Source organism: Sphaeramia orbicularis, chromosome 8 (genome assembly GCF_902148855.1).
Source record: "Sphaeramia orbicularis chromosome 8, fSphaOr1.1, whole genome shotgun sequence".
NCBI lineage: Eukaryota > Metazoa > Chordata > Actinopteri > Kurtiformes > Apogonidae > Sphaeramia > Sphaeramia orbicularis.
The window spans coordinates 34,396,668-34,418,951 of NC_043964.1; the positions used below are offsets into that span (position 1 = coordinate 34,396,668).

Sequence of the window (22,284 nt, forward strand, 5' to 3'; positions counted from 1 at the left end):
TCTAAGAAATTGCATTTTTCCAGAGTTATTTAATTGTATTGATAGGATTAGTGGTGCAGATTCATTCATTGTACATATAGGTAGATATGTGTGATGATAGACATTTAGTGCCTGTGTTTTATTATCAAGGAAACACACAACCAAAAAAGTTTCAAGTTTTTACTGCTGTGCTGGAAAATCTTTATTTTTTTGTCCAGCAGCTTGAAGGTGTGATGGACTGTTAGTGTCAGCTGTCGTCCGTCGTCTGTCTATAAACAATTTTTCAAGAAACCTCTTCTCCAAAATTGTCCGCCAGAATTAATTGAAATTCATAGCAGAGGTTCCTTGGGGCAAGGTCTACAAGTTTGTTCAAAGAATTGAAAAATACTGGTTTTGATTTTTTTGTGAATTTTTCAAATCTTAAAACTCCCCATTGGTTTATAATGGGACACAGTTCAAAGTGCTAGAACTTGAAAACAGTTGAAGATATTGATATGATTTCTATTGGTAATAGATAGGAAGTCATATATGGGTTTTCATTTGGTGCCATGACCTTTGACCTTGAGTGACCTTGAAAGGTAGAACATATGTCAATTAATGTCTTTAAATATGCCGTTGGATGACAGGACCCTATTTTTAATCCAACGGTCCAAAGGTCCGATGGACTATTGATATCAGTTGTCGTCCATCCTACGTCTGTCTGTCGTCTGCAAACAATTTTTCAAGAATCTTCCTCTCTGAAACCGTCAGTCAGAGTGACTTGATATTTGCTGGAACATCTTTGGGGTAAGGTCTACCAAGTTTGTTCAAAGAAATGAGAAATATAAGTTTTTGAATTTTTTTATGAATTTTAACCCTTTCATGCACAAATTATGAGAATGTTAATCAAGATTTTTTTCTTTATTCCTTTTTAGGCATTTAAAAACAATGATATTAATTTTTGAAGCTATTTTTCATGGAGTTGCAAAAATGTGCGTTTAATTTTTAAAGGAACGAAATGTGTATTTACTGATATACTGTGTGAAAACTATGAAATAAAGACATTAAATGCTGCTAATTTGATGTTTTCTCACATTCTAATGTACACTACAAACAAAAAGTTATGGATATTTAAAATTTTGGGGGCTGTTTTTTCAGTTGGGATTTTTGCACAACGCTTTTTACTTTTTTGTGTGAATTGAAAAACATTTTTTAATGACCAGACATAGTTTTATTTACAAATGGCAAAAATGACCAAAAAAAAGACAAAAAAAAAAGAAAAGAAATATCCTTAACTTTTTGTTTGTTGTGAACTCCAATACTAGTCACTTCATGGAGATAGTATGCCAAAAAAACAAAACAAAACAAAAAAAACTTTTGTTGTTAATTACAGTCTAATAACGATAACAAGGAATTGATTTACACTCAAACATGTTGATTTGGTTTGTCAAGAACAGCAAAGTTACAGTAATATTATCAATTGCAGTGTATTGTGTCGGCTGATATTAAACTAAAACAACAAAATCCATGAATATACAAGAGAACAGCTGTAGAATAACTGTCCACTGTAGTGACCACTGTGCATGAAAGGGTTAAAGAATCCCCATTGGTTTGTAATGGGACACAGTTCAAAGTGCTATAACTTGTTATAACTTTCATATATCATATAGGTTTCTAACTATTTCAGATAGTGTGACTTTTTCTGTGTTGTGTCCAGAGTAGAAGGCCAGGCCAACACCTGAGTAGCATAGAGAAGATCTCTCACAGGGGTCCTATCTCTAAGTTCCTGACACTAGCCAAAACACTTTCTACACATCATAATTTTCTCATGGGAGACAGAAGACTACATGGGGATTTGTATTTTTGGGTTCAGACCGTCTCAGTCTTTTGTCTGAGTGATATCTCTTTTTATGGAGCTCCAAATAAAGTGATTTCTTTGACACTGAACGTTTGAACTTATCCTTCTTTATTATAGACGAATTAGTAGAGTAATATTTTCCATAACAATATAATTACAATTGGCAATAGATAGGAAGTCACATATGGGCTTTCATTTGATGCCATGACCTTTGACCTTGAGAGGTCAAACAAATGTGAATTAATGTCTTTAAATATGCTGTTGGACCACAGACCCTTTGGTCTTATTTTTTACAGTGTCATCCATCAGATTCTACAGAGCCAGCTGCTTTATCATTATTTTAACACTAGATGGTGCACTCACAAGGAATTTGAGAGGATAAGCAAATCATTTGGGGTGTTTGGTCTGCTTTTCAGAGTCAGTCATGCAAAGGAAAGTCACAGAGCTCCTCTAGTTTATCTTACAGTGCATTCATATTCAACCAGGCTTGATCGATTGCTCAGGATTTTATGACTCACTCAGATACAGATCAGAAATAGAATAATAGTTAATAGTTTTACGTAATATACAACTATATTTGTAACTCCTATAAATCAAAAATCACAGAGATGTAACTCAGGTTTCAAGGAATTGGTCTGAGTTGAGATCACAGAGCGTAATCTGATCCATAAAACATGCCAGTTAGATTTATTTAGGTAAACCAATTGTATAGCCATTTTATCTTCAAAATCATGGAAGCATCCACGTGTGCATGCTGCAGAGTTAGATTCATGCTGTAAACCAGTCAAAAAGTCACTCTGCTCACATGTTTATGCTCCACCTGAAACCTGTTTTAATCTGAATGTTTATGAGGATTGGTTACTTCAACTGAATGAATCACATTTTAAATATGTCTGCACATTGTGGTGCAGTGCCCACCAGAGACACCAATGAATAAATATGCTCTTTGTCCAGACAATAGTCCATTTTATATTCCTCCACAATCCAAATCTAGTTGTGGGTAGGGTTACAGCATTTATACAACATTTATATTGTAAGATAACTCAAAATATGCCACTATTTTAAAAATTTGATGACTTGTGTGGTAACCTCACAGGCATTTTTGTGTTAGGTCTTCCAGTATTTGACAAATTACATAACTAAAACAAACATGACGAGTAACACACACACATACACACACGAAAAAAAAAAAGATTCCGAGAAATTGTTACAAATCTTTTATTAAGATATTCATTATTTAGTCAATTTTGACATTTTCTCTATGATTTGTATTTATTTATTTTACAGTTGTTAATGTGCAATTACCTTTGATAATGTTGGGTCACAGTTACAGGGCTTTCACGAAGTTATTGGCACTTGGAACACAGAAAGAATAGGATGAGCAGAACAGGAGGTTCACTGGTGCTACAGGGTTACAGAGGGCGAGGAGCAGGGGCAAAGACGTGGGCAGAACAAGTACTGCACAGGTTGTGAAGAAGCGCTGTTTCTGGGTAAATATACCTCATGCTGCAAGTGCACAACAAACAATCTGACCTCTATGTGTGCATCTAATATAATATACAGTATTCTATACATGTATATAATCATATTTATATATGTACTGTTTAGTGAAAAAAGGTTTCCCAAGCCGTGCCACACCTTATCCATTCAAGTGTGTAGGTCTACATGATTTGTGAAGTGTAAACACACATGCTAAATGATGGTTAAAAGTAAAAATTACAAAACTTATATCTTTGATTTCTATTATATAACATTGGCCTTGATATTTTAACCCCTGACACATACTGTAACCACTCATTTCGGATTATTTGGATGATAACACAGTTTCCACGCTTGACCTCGAGGCACAGCAGTAGGGTACTGTACCCGGGTTAGCAGTGCACTGTTGGTCAATATAACAAATTAGATATGGTCATTTCCCATTCTATTCATGTCATTTAGGTTGGATGTCCAAAACTACCTGTAATAAATTAAGAGGTCATTGTTATTGGCATGCCACTTGGTCCTTTAATCAAATTACTGTAAAAACATAGAGCCTGTTTTCTTGGAGTTTTTGTTTCATTAAAAATATGATGGTTTAAACACACCTGGTAACAACTGTCTTATTTCCAAGTGTCATGTAAAAAAAATAAAAGACTAACATGTAATGTGAGTTGTGTTAAAATGCAGATTTTGGAGATACTGTCGGTTCAGAAATACGCATAAAGCCACTGTGAAAACTTAAGAGATGTTATAATAATTTCAAATGGAATCACTTAAAATCTACTGCTGCTTTGCGTTTTTGAGAAACACATGACACTTGTGGAAGTGACATATGACACCAGCTGCAGGAAGGACAGGAAGCACAACAGTCTTCAAAGATACTGGAGAGGTAAGTGGGGGAGGAGTGCTCATGTGGCATCTACAGTCAAATGCAAAGCTTACTGAGGTTTTGTTGTTGTTACCCTTACTGAATACTCACAAGGTAATGTGTTTTGTTCTGTCTGTACTAGGCTTTATCATTGCAATCAGTAATATGTAACATGCTCTGAGTTCATTGTTCAATAAGATTGACTCAACTGACTTGAATAAGTAGCATATATTCCCTCTGCCCTCAGAAAAATACAACCTTTCAATAAAGTCTATCTGTAAAATCTGTTTACAAGGAGGATGTTGTCAGTCATTCAGGTTTTCCTACACTTTCTTATTACAGAAGCACAGTACGTTCATCTTTATCTACCTGCAACAGAAAAAAAACAAAGCATGCATTCAAAAAGTGTCTAGCAAACATAAAGCTGCACATAAAACTGTTTCATAATCAGAGACATACTGCAACAGGAAAGAAAGAACACTTGGGGTTTAACTCAACAGTCGTCTTGGTTATTTACAAAATGAATTTGTGCCACTTCTAAATAAGAAACACAGGCAGACATAAAAAAGATCATTTCAACCAAGAGGGGTTTGATTGCTACACATCTCAAAAGGTGCATGAACCACTGGTTCTTCTCAATAAGGTGCTGAAACCTTCACTCTACTACTGATGAAAGGTGCAAAATCATGTCAAACTCCAAGAGAAATCCGTCGGCCATTTTAGAATTCCCATATTCAACAGGTGGTACCCCAACATGGAAATGCATTAGATACATCAATAAACTACGCACCAAAAACATACAGCCGAACAATACACGCTTTCCTCTTTAACCATAGAGCCAGGTTACACACACATAGATAGTACCATAAAACTTATTTGTTTCAAGCTATATTGCTTCGTCCTGGACATCTCTGCAGCCACCTGGCTTCTGATTATTGATTCGATTAAAAGGCACATTCCAATATTCCATAAATATCTCCCGTAATGTTTGCATTTGCACAATACTGTCGGCAAATGTTTTATCTAAGGAGGCAAACGTTGCAGTTTCCGACCTAACAAGAAATAATTATCTTCAACAACAGTCAAGCCAGCTGAATCAGTCTCATTATTCCTTTAAGCTAGTGAACCAAGGATGAAATGTCTCAAACGTCGCAGTTCAACTGCTCATTTCATCACTCTGTACCATAAAATAAAAATAAATGACTAAGGGTCCTATGATAACACTGCTTTAATATACTCCTTTTTTCTGCAAAAATAGCACTTTTCCTAATATGACAAGATCTCTTTCAAATAAAACATGAAGATCGAGATTCTAAAACAATCCCTCTCACTTTCTTTGCTCACACCATGCCAGGCATGGGCTCTTGTATAAATATAGATCTTCTAAAAATATGACCATCTTTGATTACCTGTTGCCCATTAATTTTCTTTACAATCATCTCAATAAAAAACCTTCCCCTTCTCTCTGGATGACTTTGTAGTTCATAGACAGAAACATGCTAGAAAATTTAGAAAACAGAGAAAAGATGAGATATACTGTATATTATATACGACTCTGCACAGTGAAACATTTAAGTGAGATAGATTTTCTCTGGTCTCAAGAAAAGTTAGGTGGGGTGAAAGATACTTGCAGGGTGATGAGTGGAAGATGCAAGGTGAGGAAGAACAGGTAGTGTTGATTCATTTTATCCAAGTATCTACTCTGAATTTTGTTCCACTTCTGAGGCTGGAATAAGTTGTCAGGCTTGCATAGAGAAAAATGCCACTGACACTTACATTCAATACTCGTCACCTCTACTCCCAGCTCTTCCATCCAGCCACCCCTTCCCCCTCAAACTCCACTTGTAACTCACCCCACCACCCGCAATCCAGGGAATGTATTTAATATGCACTTACACACCTTAAAAAGACAAGGGGAGGCAGAGGGCCGTTAGGAGGAAACTAAACCCCTTACTCTCTCCCTTTCCTCAACTAGCTCCATTTTACAGTCATAAAGCAAAAATGTAAGTTTCACGTCCTGGTTACATCAGGGCAACAGACGCTGTTGACCCTAGCAGTGTAGTACAGAAAGTCAGATGTGAGAGATCAGCGTGGGCCGAACAGCGAGGAGGCAAGCGCAACTGGGGAATACTGGTATGCGTGTCACCAAATTCCGACCTTCCCCAACACAACGTTCAAAATAATGGTCCTCCATCCCCGCCCACACCTGGTAGCGATTCACCCGAGGAGCCGCCAGACTCCATGCCAGCACCGGCCTCCAGAGAGGCAGGGTCAAATGCTGGATCCGCCCCCAGGGTGTCTTCCTCCGTCTTGACACCGTCGGGAAGGAAAGCGGTGTAGGCGTCGCTCTCGGCCATCAGTAGCTTCAGCTTTGGGATCCAGCTCTTACGCACCACACGGCGGGCGTTGGTGCACATATCGGCTGCGATGGCATTCATCTCACTCTCTTTGAAGCTGGTGGCAAAGTTCTGGCAATAAACTGAGAAGAAGGGAAACAGACGCTTGAACTTCATGGTTTAAACTAGCACTAAGACAAAAGTGGTGTCACTGAACATTTTTATACACATACAGTGGAAAACAAATTATTGACACTCCATGTATTGGTGATCTATGGCATTAAAAATCACTCTGAATCAACAGGTACCAGTAGGGATGAAACGATTACCGGTATAACGATAAACCGGTAAAATTGCAGACGGTTAGTATTACCGTTTAAATTCTAATTATCATGATAACCGTGTTTGATTACCGCACTTGTAGGGAGAAAATGTCTATGTAAAGATCTGCTTTTATGTCAAATATTTGAGTAGTTTTAATTTATTACAATTTTAATTTTCTATACCTAATATTTGGAACCAATATTCACTTTTAAAGTCTTTGAAAAGGCTCGTTAAGCATCTTTGTGTTATTTATGCAATAAATTTTATACATTTTTCAAATCGGATTTTGTATTTTTTTGTATTTTGTCCTTTTATGTTAATATAGTAGGTTAAAGTGAAAAAAAAAAAAAAATAGACAGATGATATAGAAGAAGCTGTGCTGAAAACAAAGATACCAAACATGGGTATAGTAAACATTTGTTTAAATAGTATATAAAGGCAAAATCAAAAGGACTGAAAAACGGCTAAAATAGGGTTAATACTTGAATGGTTCTGCCAAGAGAAAGTACATTGTGCCTATTATTTTATTTGTTTTATTTATTATTATTTATTTGTTTTTTAAATACAACTTGGTTAAATTATTTCAGTGTTTATTAGTACTTTTTGAACATTTTTAGCACAATTTCAACAGTACCACGATAACAATGATAACTGTGATAATTTTGGTCACAATAACCGTGATATGAAATTTTCGTATCGTTACATCCCTAGGTACCAGTAAACCCACAGATTTGTCTGCTAGGGAAGGTCCCTGCTTTTGTAAAAGAATATAAGGATGTGACCCAGTCACTTTTAATGCTAGCAAAGAAAGCCATAATGGTCAAATGGGTTGGAGAAGACACCCCCCCCCCCACTTCCATTCCTATGTGGAAATCACTGATCTCAGAAGTTGTGATACTGGTAAAACTAGAACACTATATTCATTAAAAGACTCATATTTTCCTGCAGAAATGGAGGAAGCCACTGGAACTTTTGGGAGTGCAGTATAATTTGGACTTAAATACATAACATGATGGATATTTATCACTTTCTGTTTTGCTTTTTCTGCTTGTCTTCCTTTTCACTGATTGTAAAGAAATAACATTGTTGATTCACATACTTATGTGTTTTATTTTAGTATATGATATGAGCTATTGTGCAGACACTATGTATTACCTCAGTGTGCTAGTGATGTTGCACAAGCATACATTACATAAACCAGTCTTATAGCATCACTGTAATTTTAATTTTACTGACTGTCTTTTTATGTTTGTTTACTGTTTGTAAAGTTGTCACAAAAACTTGAATAAATAGAAGTTAAAAAAAAAACAAAACAAAAATCACTCAAGTCATTGAACTCTGCCAATATTGTTCCATTCTCCAAACCCACATCCTCCCTTCTACACATTCACTGTTCCATCGAGGTCAAAAAATGGATGTTTCAGCAAAATGAAACACATCCAGGGCATGACATGTTGAAACTGTCAGGAATTAGTTTCATTATTTTCTTTGTATTTTTTGTGTCTGTCTGATGCAGCCACACTTTTTGAAACACAGAAAACACTTTTCTGCAAATATTTCATGATAATATCCAAGATCTCAAAAGAGATCTCAAATCTATGTTGTGTGGTTCCCCAGTGTTTACTTTACACGTTAAATACCACTACCACTGCATGTACAAAACCAACAAAAATAAAGACAAAAAACAACTAGTGTCATGAACTGGAACCTGAAGATGTTAATCTAAACCACAGGGAGTGATGCATTAAATGAAAACTCCTGAAACTGAATTATACATGGAACATCTCAAAGGGTATTTTAAAAGCATGTCCTGCTGTGTGCAGTCATTTGTAGCACTTGCAAAAATTGTCTGTGATCTTAATCGCTTCCTTTTTAGAGAAAAAATTCCACTGTATATTATCAAAGGTCTACAATATTTTAGAAATGATCTGCCTCAGAGATTTCTAAATCTTACTTAGTTTAATAAGATGAATTAGAAAATAAAAGTGACAAAAGTGCTGGTTAATCCATGTTTTTAATGTATAGGATAAAGTGTTATTACACATATATATTGGTTTATGTACATTTATACACGATGTATAAATCTTACACTAGAGAGAACCTGTAAAGTCAATGTTCGGTAATGTGCAGACAGTGTTTTGAAGTAGATCTAGATTTTCATTAATTCGAAAAATTTCACATCATGACCCAAGACTGTGTCTTGGCAACTACAACCAACCAGTTTTTTTGTACTTATTTTTTCTTTGTTTAGTGACTCAAACTTGGTAAAGTTTCACAACTTTAATTCTGCAGGCATTTCCCTTGTACACCAGTGTTACCTATCATATTTTACTGACATCCTGTGATAATATTAGTCCTGTATGAATCAGCATCTCTGTGGTTTTGGAGGATCTCTGCAAAGTTTGCAGAGCATTCTGGGCACAAAGTCAAGAAGCCTTTATCTGAAATCCTTCATTTCTGTTGAGATGAATGATATGCATGGTCCTGTGTGGTAATGAACTTTGTTTATGTTTCAACAGGCTCAACAGCTTATTAATACTGAGCCTCTGCATCATATCCAGTGGTTAATGTCAGTAAAACACAAGTGCTGCTTTTCCTGTGCAAATGCGTCGTATGAAACAAAGACGATGGGTGTGCAGTTTCTAAATCAAACCAGGCCCACAGGTAATACTAGACCTGAGTGAATAGAGATATAATCTTCAAGGTCAGCACACATTTTACCGAGGAGTAGAAATGAACCAGTCCCTGTTTGTTACGACACAGCTTTGCAAAAATCTGACTGATCAGTGACGGAATTCAACAACTTGCAATTTCTGTATCACCCTATCATGTGGTAATCACCAGTGCATTATCCCTTACTTAGCGTCTAAATTCTACACAATTGTTATATTGTCCATATATTTAGTCATTATACATTCAGCTCCTGACAAGAGGATAAATGTTGCTATCTAGTGGTCATTGTGAGTTACTACTTTACTCACTATATGACAGTCAACCCTTAACATATGTGTGCGGCAAGGTTATTATCGTTAACAAAAACTAACAAAATGACGAAAACTAGAATTGTAAAAACATTTTCGTTAACTGAAATAAATAAAAGCTAATTAAAAGAAAAAAATGTTAACTAATTGAAACTGTATTGTGTGCTTACAAAACTAACTAAAACGAATAAAATTATGGATAAAATTCCCTTCGTTTTCATTTTTGTCAATGTCAGATTGATGCGAAATCGATTTATTTCCCTCAAGCAATTTTAGCTGGTGGCACCATATGATATTTAATGGTCCATCACTTCTCGTCACTTGTCGTTTAGAGTCAGCTTTTCGTCCCCACTCTACTTGGAAACATGGTGACTAAAGTTGGGAGAAAGCAGCAGAGTCCTGTCTGGGATTTATTTGAATTCGATGGCGAAGAAAATAAAAGATATTAAAAAAAAACCTAAAACTAAACTAAAACTAAGCATTTAGAAAATAACGAAAACTAACAAAAACCAGCAAACCTGCTCTAAAACCTAATTAAAACTAACTGAATTAGAGAAAAAAAAGTCAAAACTAAATAAAACTAAACTATAATGAAAAATCCAAAACTATTATAACCTTGGTGTGAGGTAGGAAATAATGTTTCACTTGCACCTGAAGAAATGATTTCTCTGCTAAAAAGGATGTGACTGGTCTCACATGTATGTACAGTCACGGACAAAATTATTAAACCATCAAAAGTCATCCAAAACAACGGTTATGCAATCAAGTACTAACTCTTAGGTGTATCGTGACTAAAACGGACAGAAAGAAAACACGGAATGCCTAAAAGCACTGTTTCTGTCAGTACAATGCCATAGATATTGATGTAAGAACTGAAGTAATGTTGCTTATTGTCAAGAAAAATGGAAAATGGATAAATATCAGCTCTGAAATTAAACTACTATGAGCTATTTTTGTTGTTATCATTATATTTATCCAAACAAATGTACCTTTAATTGTACCAGACATTAAAATGAACAAGAAATTGAAGAAAACAAGGGGTGGTCTAATAATTTTTTTCCGTGACTGTAGAGGTCCTTTGACAATATTAGTTCCATGCAAATCAAATAATACATGAGGCTCATGTCACAGTATAGTATGGACACTCATTCACCTCAGGAGCAATCTTAAGTCCTTCAGAGAGAGAAAATATCAAATATCAACATTGGATTCGATAAAAAACAGTTGTCACTCATTCTGTGTGAATGTACAGCATAAAATACAGATTTGGTGACTTAATTTGTAAATGAATAAGAGGTCTTTAAGGTATACTAGTCTAGGCTTAAGACATGCACATCTATAGTGACTGAATATTAATAAAAACACTTCAGACAGAGAAGAATTGTACAGTTCACTTCCTCAAACCAGTACGAGTGTAAATGAGAATGAGAAGAACAAGAAAGTGAAGAAAACAAGGGTGGTCTAATCATTTTTTCCGTGACTGTATGTATGTATATATGCTTACATTTGACCGCATGCAGCACTCTGTTGTCCAGGGGTTTGCGGCTCGGGTCATTGGTGGATGAGCGGATGCCTGTTCCACAGCTGTTGGCCAGAGTATTCCTGATGAATCAAAATAAGAGTGAGTTGCACAGAACAGAAGAAAACCAAAATAGTTGCTTTTTTCTGCCATCAGTGCCAGCAGATAAAAAGTACTTTAATTTCTATATTAAAACTGAGTGTTTGTCTTTCATGTAAAGTTAGCAAACATGAGCAGAAATAGTCCCAGACACTGACAGATGGAACAAACCTGTCAAAGAAGGCAGCCAGCAGCCTCCTCAGCAGCACCTTGTGTCTGGTCCCTGCGCTCACATGACAGTTCATTAGCTGGGCCCGCGATATATACACAGAAGTACCTGGAAATACACATGCAAAGGAAATCAGCCATCCACACACAAACAAACACAGTCGCCATTGTTTACCTATGTGCATTTTTACTTTATCTTAAGTAAGGGCAAGATATTTACTGGGTCATTCCATCCCAAATCAACCAGATTTCAGAAAGTGACCCCCTCAGAAAATTCTGAAAAAATACACACTTGTTCACCTACCAGATAATAAACACATCCAGAATTTTAATGTCATATCTGTAATAGAAAATTGTTTTTTTTTTCTTAAGTTTTGTAAATTTGCTTTTTGGCCAACTTTGAGGAGCTATATCTCCTTAGGTATTCAAGCCACACTGCTGAAACTTACTGTCTGGGGTGAAATCCCCCTAAAAGACCATATTTTGCATCAAAATAATCATAGGTGCCTTCATGTTTGGTCCATGAGGCCTTGAAATCAGGCCAAAAGGCTAATTCTTCCAAATGCCCTCTCTCTTCAGGCTTGCACTGTGCCATAATGGATGACTGTAGAGACCTAAGTTTTTTTGCATGGATTCTTATAGTCAAGATGCAACAATATACTGCAAAAAGACTACATTTCAATGAAAAGTGTTGCTGTGAGGCAATGAATAAAATGGGTCAATTTCAATTTTTCACAAAAATACTCTTTATTTGAGCACCCATATTACCATGTGACCAGTTAATGAAAATTTTGAAATTTTTACCATGTCTTCACATATGTTTCAAGATGTTGTGCACAGAATTTTAGCTTTGGGATAGAATTGGTTCTATTTTTAATATTTTTTTCACTGCATGACTATATTTTCTTCAAATTGTATACAAATGTAGGTGTAAATGGCATTTTTAACAGTATAATGGCATTGATTATTGCACAAGTTATGATAATACTTGAGATATTTGAACTAGGGTGTGGAACTGCATGATGGTTCAGATAGAATAATTATAGATTTCCCAGAACTGGTGTGAATTTTTTCAGAATTATCTGAGGGGGTCATGTGGGGACCATAGGTTGAATTGCCATGGAATGACCCTACAGCAATATCTCACTTTATGATACTTTTACCTATGATTTAGGTTTTGCAGACCATATAAAAGTACATTTATTGGAATAATTGGAATTGCAGTTTCATGTCAAACACTGCAGGAAATGAAAATAAGTAGCTGTGCCTAAGTTTCAAGTTTCTGCTTATATCTTCTTTGTCTTCAATTTTAAAGGTACAATTGGTTAGATTTGTGTGTGCTTCTGTTCTTAGGTGGACTTTGTGTTGGAGTCTCTGGGGGCTAGTCGACATTAGGTAACGCCATTTTTAAGCCTACATTTTTATACCAGGAACTTTCTGTATAGAATACTGGGGTTTTTCTTTTCTGCTAAAACCCTTAATGACTGTATTTGCTCCAGTTCATAGCACAAAAATAGCTATAATTACAAGGTTCTAATAGTTTTGGATTTTCATTATAATTTAGTTTTATTTAGTTTTGACTTGTTTTTCTTTCAGTTAGTTTTAATTCATTTTTAGAGCAGGTTTGCCAGTTTTAATTAGTTTTCATTTTTTTCTTAATGCTTGGTTTTAGTTTAGTTTTAGTATTCATTTTAGTTTTGTCGTATCTTTTCTGTTCTCCTCCGTCGTATTCAAATAAATCCCATACAGGACTCTGCTGCTTTCTCCCAGCTTTAGTCTCCATGTTTCCAGGTAGAGTTCGGACAAGAAGATGGCTGTAAACGACAAGTGATGAGAAGTGACGGGCTGTGAAGTGTCGTATGGTGCTGCTAGCTAAAATTGCTCAAGCGAAATAAGTCGCTTTCATATCAATCCGACATTGACAAAGACGAAAACGAAGGGAATTTTATCCATAATTTTTATACGTTTTAGTTAGTTTTGTAAGCACACAATACAGTTTCAGTTATGTTTTTTTCTTTTAATTACAGTTTTTATTTATATCAGTTAACAAATGTTTTTTTCAATTCTAATTTTCGTCATTTCGTTAGTTTTCGTAAACGAAAATAACCTTGTATCATTAACTTTGCAGTGATGTTACATTTACATTACATTTATGCATTTAGCAGATGCTTTTTTCCAAAGCGACTTACAGGGGAAAATCAATCAAATCAATCAATCAATCAAATTTTATTTATATAGCACCAGATCACAACAAAAGTTATCTCATGACACTTTATATATAGAGTTGGTCAAAACCAGACTCTAAGCCAATTCACAGAAACCCAACAGAATCCTTTTGGGAATTATGATCAAGAATCCTGTTAGTTAACAAACGACTGGCTCAAAGCTAAACTAGTATCAAACACAAACTTCAAGTAAGCGCACAAAACACACAAATCTATTATATTCAACCTTTAAATTCTTCCTATTTTCTGCATTACTATTTTGTCCCCTTTCCTCACTCTACAAAAGATCTGTTATAAAGAACAAAATAACCAAACATTCCATTTTTATGACAGCATTCCCTTTACATTCTTGCCACTTGATTTTTATTAATTCCTTTCCATCTTTATTCATGTCTTTTCAGTCTCTGTCACACAATATATTTTACGGTATGTAACCCTGCTGCTAAGATAACATAGACATAGTCACAGGATCTTTGTGACATAAACACACTGAGTCACATGTGCGGTACTGCTGCATAATCTGCATGCCAGTGCCAAGCCCAGTCTTTTAGCATTCACTCTCTGTGTGTATAAATCACGATCACTGTCACTGGCCTTGTCTTGATTAGTTCAAATGAATAAGGTTTTTGTTGTAATCTAGTCTTGTTGTTGTATTTTTAACAACAACTCCTTTCTCTTAAGTAGACTACATATATATATATATATTATATATATATATATATATATATATATATATATATATATATATATATATATATAATATATATATGTATATATATATATATATATATATGACATATTCTATTTCCTCAAATATTAGCCATGGTTTATTTGCTTCAGCTGCAGAGGGTACCAGGCCTATATTGAAAGAGGTTTCTATTTAATTTCTAATTTCCTCTGTTTGATGCAGAAATAGCTATATTATACCTTGTCTGATCCACTCCAGTCTTTGTGTACTAAACAGTTTCAATCCTCTTGCTTTGGAAGTGGAAGGAAACCCTTTACTTCTACTTAGTCTTCCCTATTTGCATGGGACTAGTACAATCTGTGGATCTCTGCTGATTTGGAAATTAACCACCCCCTTATCTGTATTTCTTGTGGCGCATTCACAGAGGATGAGCAAAGTCTGTTTTTCACTCAAATTTACTGGCGTTATTCCCTGGTTTTGATGTCAAGGTTTACAGCGAACAGGTAACTGTTGAAAAGACTGAAGAGTATTCCATTTCATCATCTTTTCACATCACTCAGGATTTAAGTTTGCTCTTTCAGTGAATATTAATGCAACATCCCGACATGAATTTTCTGACTTTCCACCCCAAAACATTTCAGACACTTTCATTTATGATCACCAGCATCCATCGCCCAGAAAATATGCAGACAACACTAAAAATCTCACTAAATCAGAGGTGTGGATTCGCACAGAACCAATATTATCACTAAACCTGTGTGTTTTTGGTGAAATCAGGTTAAAAATTTGAAGTGGATTTTTTTCTTTATAAATTACAAACATGGCAGATTCACACAGGATTATGATCACAGACAACCTCCACAATTACTTCAAATTAACTGACAGATATTATTAGTCTTGTGTGACAGGGGCTTTAGCCTTTCTGTAGTGCTAGCAAGTTTCTACAAAAGTACAGTTTGACAGAGACACAGTACTAAAGCCCATTTTACACCAGACTATTATTACCTGTGGATCTCTGGTAGTTTGTAACAATTGCAGAGGTCTTCTCCAGTCATAATCCTGTGCAAATCTGCAATGTCTGTCATTTGTAAAGTAAAAATTCCTCCACAAATATGCAACACTTTTTCAGCAAACATACAGATGCGGAAAAAATTATTAGACCATTAAAAGTCATTAAAAACAATGGTTATGCAATCAAGTACTAACTCCTGTGTGTATCATGTGACTAAAACAGACAGAAAAGAAAACATGTAATGCCTAAAAGCACTGTTTTTAGCAGTAAAATGCCATAGCTATTGATGTAAGAACTGAAGTGATTTTGGTTATTATCAAGTAGGGCTGTCAAAATTAATGCGTTAACACGAAATAATCCATCATAATTATTAATCTGATGAAAAATTTTAACGCAATTAACCCATCTGCAGCACATAATGATTCTGAACATCTCTGGCAACCCCTTTTTTTGGGACAGTTTGTCCAAGTAGAGTTAGCATCGCGCATGTGCAAATGGGCAGTTGATCTAGTAGTGACAGACAGCAGAACCAACCCACAAAGATGGAGGACGCTAAACAGCATGTTGGCCCTCGGGATGGGAAAAATGAGTAAAAAAAAAGATGGAACAATTGCTTCAAGTTGTTTTGTTGAAACTGTTAAAGGTGTTTAATAAACACGTTAAGTGTTATATTCATTTCTTACTTGAGTCTGTTTGCTCATTAGATTAGAAATGAATATTTAATCGTGATTAATCGAAATTAATCCACAGCAACCCTGTGATTAATCTGATTACAAATTTTAATCGTTTGACAGCACTATTTATTATCAAGAAAACCATGGAAAATGGCTAGATATCAGCAGTTAAATTAAACTCTTATGAGCTATTTTTGTTGTTATCATTATATTTGTCCAAACGTACCTTTAGTTCTACCAGGCATTAAAATGAACAAGAAAATGAAGAAAACAAGGGTGGTCTAATGATTTTTTCCACGACTGTAGAGGTCCTTTGACAATATTAGTCCCAATGCATGTCACAGTATCGTATGGACACTCATTCACCTCAGGAGCAATCTGAAGTCGTTCAGAGAAGAAAATATCAAATATCAACATTGGATCTGGTGTAAAAATTAGTATAATAAAAAACAGCTGTTACTCATCCTGTGTGAATGTGCAGCAGGTCTTTAAGGTATACTAGTTCAGGCTTAAGACATGCACATCTATAGTGATTGACTGTCAATAAAAACTCTTCAGACAGTGTGTTTGACATAGAGGAGAAGAATTATATTTCACTTCCTCAAACCTGTACAAGTGTAAATGATGCTCAACTGGCAGCACATTCAATGACAAGCACCATCTTAATTTCTACCCAGACCTGCAGTTTGGAGCCAGTCTTTATCTGTTCATCTAAACTAATCCTTGGCCTTTATTCAACATCCAGCTTGTACCTGAATTCCAGTCTTTATTTGGAGGAAGACTGTACACCTCTAAATGTTAGCAATGACTGAGAAAAACACACACACACACACACAAAAAAAAAAAGACAGTTTGTGTCTTTTGTAGTGACAGGTTTTTCAGAACACATGGACATACCTGAGACTAACTCTAATTTCTCAGCAGGGTCTCCTTCCTCGTACAGTTTGGGATGGCAGCGGTTGCCTATTTGAGCGATGAGCTCTGCAGGTAGACATGTAAGATCACGGCCTCGCATCCGACCACGCGTCTCTGTGTGGTCTGGAAGCGCCTCAACACGCTCGCCAGCTGCTGGAGAAAAACCAAACTGTGAAATTAGAACAAAACTAGATCGCTTTTAACACAAAGACATAACAGTTAGGTCCTCATGAGTGTGTAGCACAATGCCTGTTCAAACCAGAAGTACATCAGATATGGGATTAAGGGATGTGGGCGGAAAACTTGGACCATATAACAAATGCTATTATTCTTACAGTTACAGACAATCCTTTTGCTTGACTAGGGAAATTTAATAAAAATATTATCTAAGCTCCTCATGGACAAAAATGTTTTAAACCCATTAAAACTGCAATTTTGATCAGCCATTACAACATAAGAGCACTGACTCCAAGGAAACCATTTAATATTGTCCCTCAGATTGAGCCACTTTTTCATGTTTGCAAATACATGACAGTTTCCTGAGCACTGATCGTCTTGCAGCTAGAGTATGTCTAAAATGATGATGCATGTATATTAACATAGATGTTGGAATATGGTATGCGTTACCCTCACAGAGCCAGGACTACCTCCACATTTTGTTAGTGCCATTGCCAGAGCTTTAACAAAAGTGGTCTGGAAAAGGGGTGTAAGTTTTTGGAGTTGTTTGGCTAGTTCTTGAACTGCACCGAGCACATAATGCAACAGCAGTGCACATGAAGAAGAATGCTGTGGGATTAGAGACTGAATCCAAGCAAAAGAAAAAAGCACATAAAAAGATGTGTGTCTTTGTCAAACCTTGCCATTTTTAGGCTGTAGCTGCAGCTCAGAGGTTGTTCTTTCATGTAGCAAAGGGGGACTTTCAAGACAATAACGCACAGATACCAGAAGGAAGGAGAATGAAAATCCTACTGCTGTGTAATGGAAATATTCACCTGTATTCTCCATCTATGTGTGAGTATGAGTGTAAGGTTGTTAGATAGAAATTATATTTTTCTATTAGGAACATAGCATCATGTAAGATGACTGATGGTCGATGAATGAAGATTTTACTATGTACTATAAAATAATATTAATGCACAGTATCGCTATAGAAGATGAAGGATAGAGGCTTGTCTTTATCAAACTGACATGGCACAAAAAAAAGAAATTCTTATGGGTGAAAGTAAAGCCAATCATTTTCATATATTTGGGACTGCCCTTATATTTTGCCTTTTTGGAAGGCTTTGAAGAAAAGCATGGAGAAAATTTCAAAGTCAATTTCCATTCACATTTGAATCTATATACTTGGGAAAGAGAACCGGAGGATAACAAATTCACAGGATAAATATCTATTCAGAATATTGTCGTAGCAAGGAAAAACGGCCATCACTAGGAAGTGGCTGAAAAAGGATGCGCCGAAAATGGAGGACTGGATAGAGGTTATAGATGAACATTTATAGGATGGAGAAGTTGACTTTCTCTGTCAGACCTGATTCAAACAAATTCACACAAGTACTGGAAAAACTGGGTTGATTTTATAAGACTACTGAGAGTGGATTTACTTGATCAGAGTAATGTGCGTATGATCCATGTAAACCCTGGGTTTGTGCTACACTTTAAATGCTCAATGTTCATCATATACAGGGGAAAAGAATGGAATGTGAAATATAGGTGGTTATTTCCCCTTTAACTATATTTCGGGTTGCTTTGTATATTTGTACTATTCTGTCAATACTCCCCATGTTTTTGTTTTTTTTTTGTTTTGTTTTTTTTTTTCTTTACATACATAGAAGTCATGTACATGATGTAAATGCTAAGATGATGCTGACTGAAGAAATAATAATAAAAAGATAATTACAAAAAAAAAAAAGAAATTCTGCAAAATCAGTGTTGATCACTGACATATCACAGACTAAGTTACCCTTGCTTTTTAAATATGGTTAACAGATTTTGTGCTTTTTTGTCAATATTTTGATGCGTTACAGTTCTGAAGATGAATATTTGCTGTGACGATCAGTACTTAAGTTGGTATTTATCTCAGTAAATGTTCAAGATATTATCAGTAATGTGGATGTTATTTTCTTTGAGTAAACTCATAGCGTGAACAGTAGTAAAGTACAGAATGCTGTGTATTACCTGCAGCTCCCATGTTCAACCTGCTGTACATGGTAACATGTTGCAGATTTGCCTGTACTGCTCCTCAGCACATTCACTCTGTCCATTCTTCCTCCTCTTCATCATCGTGGTAGCTTATGGGCGAGTCACTGGCGTAGGTGCTCAGGTGCCGGGGCTTGCACCCTCTGACATGCCGACACCATGCCGCAGAGCTCCCTTTGGTGCTGCCGTTGCCGCTCGGACCCACCAGTGGCCACCATTCCCTGCCAAGCTGGTTGCGGTGTTACCTATACCCATGGCCAGTCCGAGGGCTCCGGGCTCTGGATAGCACTGCCCCGCACTGCATCCTGGGATAACGAGCTGCCTTCCTGGCCCCACCCCCACTCCCTGAGCCTACCCCAACCTCCATCTCTGCAGCTCCCCACCCTCCATAAGCCGCTTGGCTACAGGAGTGCAGACCACAGAGTACGGAGTGGATGCTTCCGGCTGGCCGGCCGGCTGTTCGGTCTTGACCCGTGATACCAGAGGTAGTGGTGTCAGGCAGGAAGAGGGCCGGGCTGCACTGTTACTGGTCTGCGTTACAGGGCTCTGGGGCTCAGATGGAGGGGCCTCTTCTACGTGAAGGCCCTGAGAGTCACAGCTGGGAGAGGAAACCTAAAAATAAATGCAAAGATCACCATGTTGTCAGTGTTTTGTGAACACATGGATGTGCTGATGCTGTGCATTTACAGTCTTGCAATGCTAGTGGTGGAGCTCTGTGATGGTTGCTGCTCAGTTTCCAGTCGTTTTAGGTCCAATTCAGAACACTTTAACTACACTGCTGTCCATAAAGATGGAAAATGTTGTCCTCAGGCACATTCCTCTATTGTTTCCTATTCATTCACATCAGTAATCACCTTGACCAGGTGCAATGACTGCATACTGAGCCCAGCTACACTTTATCTATGTAGAATAAAACACACTATCACATCATTTATGGGGCAACAGTGTGTTCAGCAGGTCCTCATAAGATATCTATAAAACATATATGCTCCACTACAGATGGACACTTTCTATTTCAACCAAAATGAACCTCTGAATGAAATCTACATTTAAAATCAATTCCAACTGATTGCATATCCAAGATCACAAATGAGTTTACTAGTAAAACTTCTTTTTCTACAATAATAAAAACATTATTGCTTAATACATTTAATACATATGGATTTGTTTTATCTATGGAATTCAATCACTGAAAACAAATAGCATTTTTTCAGTCAGTGTGACTGATATTTCCTTTGACAACTTTCACTAAAACTATTTCTCACTCAAGTAAAGTCAAAAGACAGAGACTACAGTTCTCCTACTTGATAAAGTCTAAACTTCCTCTCCTGCAATTGAAAATAAACCTTTCCACTATGGGAATGAAAAATAAATAAATGAACTGGTTATGAAAAAAAAAAAAAAAAAAAAAATAGCCCTAAGACCCAACTGTTTTGTTTTCTGTTTACAATAGAAAATTTTTGGCCCCCCTTTTCCAAGTAGCTTTACCTTGAGGAAGAATTCGGTGCCTTTTTCCATAATCGTTGGATCTGCAGGAAGCCAGCAGTGTACATAAGAAGAAACTGGTCCCCCACTGTCATGCTGAGACGGCCTGTGTAGCAGAAAGACAAGATCTGCTGGAAACTCTGTGGCTGCACAGCCGGTGGGAGCTCCACGACGGTTGGGCTCGTCTCATTGTTGCTACCACCTCCACTCATTGCTGTTGCTGAAAAGGTCCCGAAATACGAACTGCTAGCAGCCAGCACAGCTCGATGAGCCTAAGACAAAAGATAAGTAAAGTGGTCCCATTAGCAGTGTCATATCGATAACGAATTTTAAAAAATAATAAATAAAATCACAATTCTTGACGTAGAGGTCTCAATTCAGGACTTATAAGCCATGTTTGTTTTTAACACACAAAATGCACCATGCAGGAGTCCTTAATATGAAGACATGCGTTATTTTAAATATATTTAGAAATAGATATCATTTCAATATGACAATAAAGATCCGAAGTCAGTTAGTGAAACGAAGCTGTTCTTAACAAACTTTAACAAAAAGATTTCTCCATATTTAAGGTCACAACCTTCACTGGAAAAATCCAAATCTTACCAAGTGTATTTTTCTCATTTCTAGTCAAAATATTTATCACACTTAAAGTAAGACACAATCACCTAAAGAGTAACTTTTCAGTGAGATGTAAGAACTTATTTTTAGGACAATAGATCTTGAAAATCTTATTTCAAGAAATCTTACAAAGATACTTTTCACTTGTTCCATTGGCAGATTTTTTTTTTTTTGCTTTATTCAAGATTTTTTTTTGCTTAATTCAAGCAAAAAATCTGCCAATGGAACAAGTGAAAGAAGTTAAGATTTTCAAGATCTATTGTCTAAAAAATAAGTTCTTATATCTCACTGAAAAGTTACTGTTTAGGTGATTATGTCCTTATTTTAAGTGTGATGAGATATTTTGACCACCAATACACTTGTAAGATTTTGATTTTTTGCTGTGTCGATGCATAATCAGGTTAAACAGAAGGCTTTTCACTCTGTTCAAATCATCCCAGCAGTAATTTATTTGAATGTATAGACTGTATATAACTTGCTCTTCCGTACCTTGAAGGGCATGCCCCTGACAACCACAGAGACATCACAGTAGAGGCCCTGCAGACGCTGCTCATTCAGACACTCTAAAACATTGTTGCCAAGTTTGGGATCGCCATCTGGAGGGTCTGGGCCATGGTGCGCCACTCGCACACCACCAAAGGGTCTTAGTGGGAGAGAGAAACACAAATGGGAAAAAAGAATGAGCACAAGAGAAAGCAGTCAAGTTATACCTCATCCATAGACTGTAAACTCTGCATAAAACAGTGGTTGGAAACACTGGTTCAGTTTACTTCACTTCACTCACACTGTTGTTTTATTCTTTGATACCTCAACAACTGTGTGCATTTTTTAGTTGCTTCAATGGATACTAACAACATAAAGGAACGAACAAAAAC

General features: G+C 36.3%; 1 pseudogene; it reads right to left on the reverse strand.

Annotated features, from left to right (window-relative positions):
* Positions 1-4,302: 4,302 nt before the first annotated feature.
* Positions 4,303-22,023, reverse strand: LOC115423847 (nucleus accumbens-associated protein 1-like; annotated as a pseudogene).
* Between the last annotated feature and the right edge of the window lie 261 nt (positions 22,024-22,284).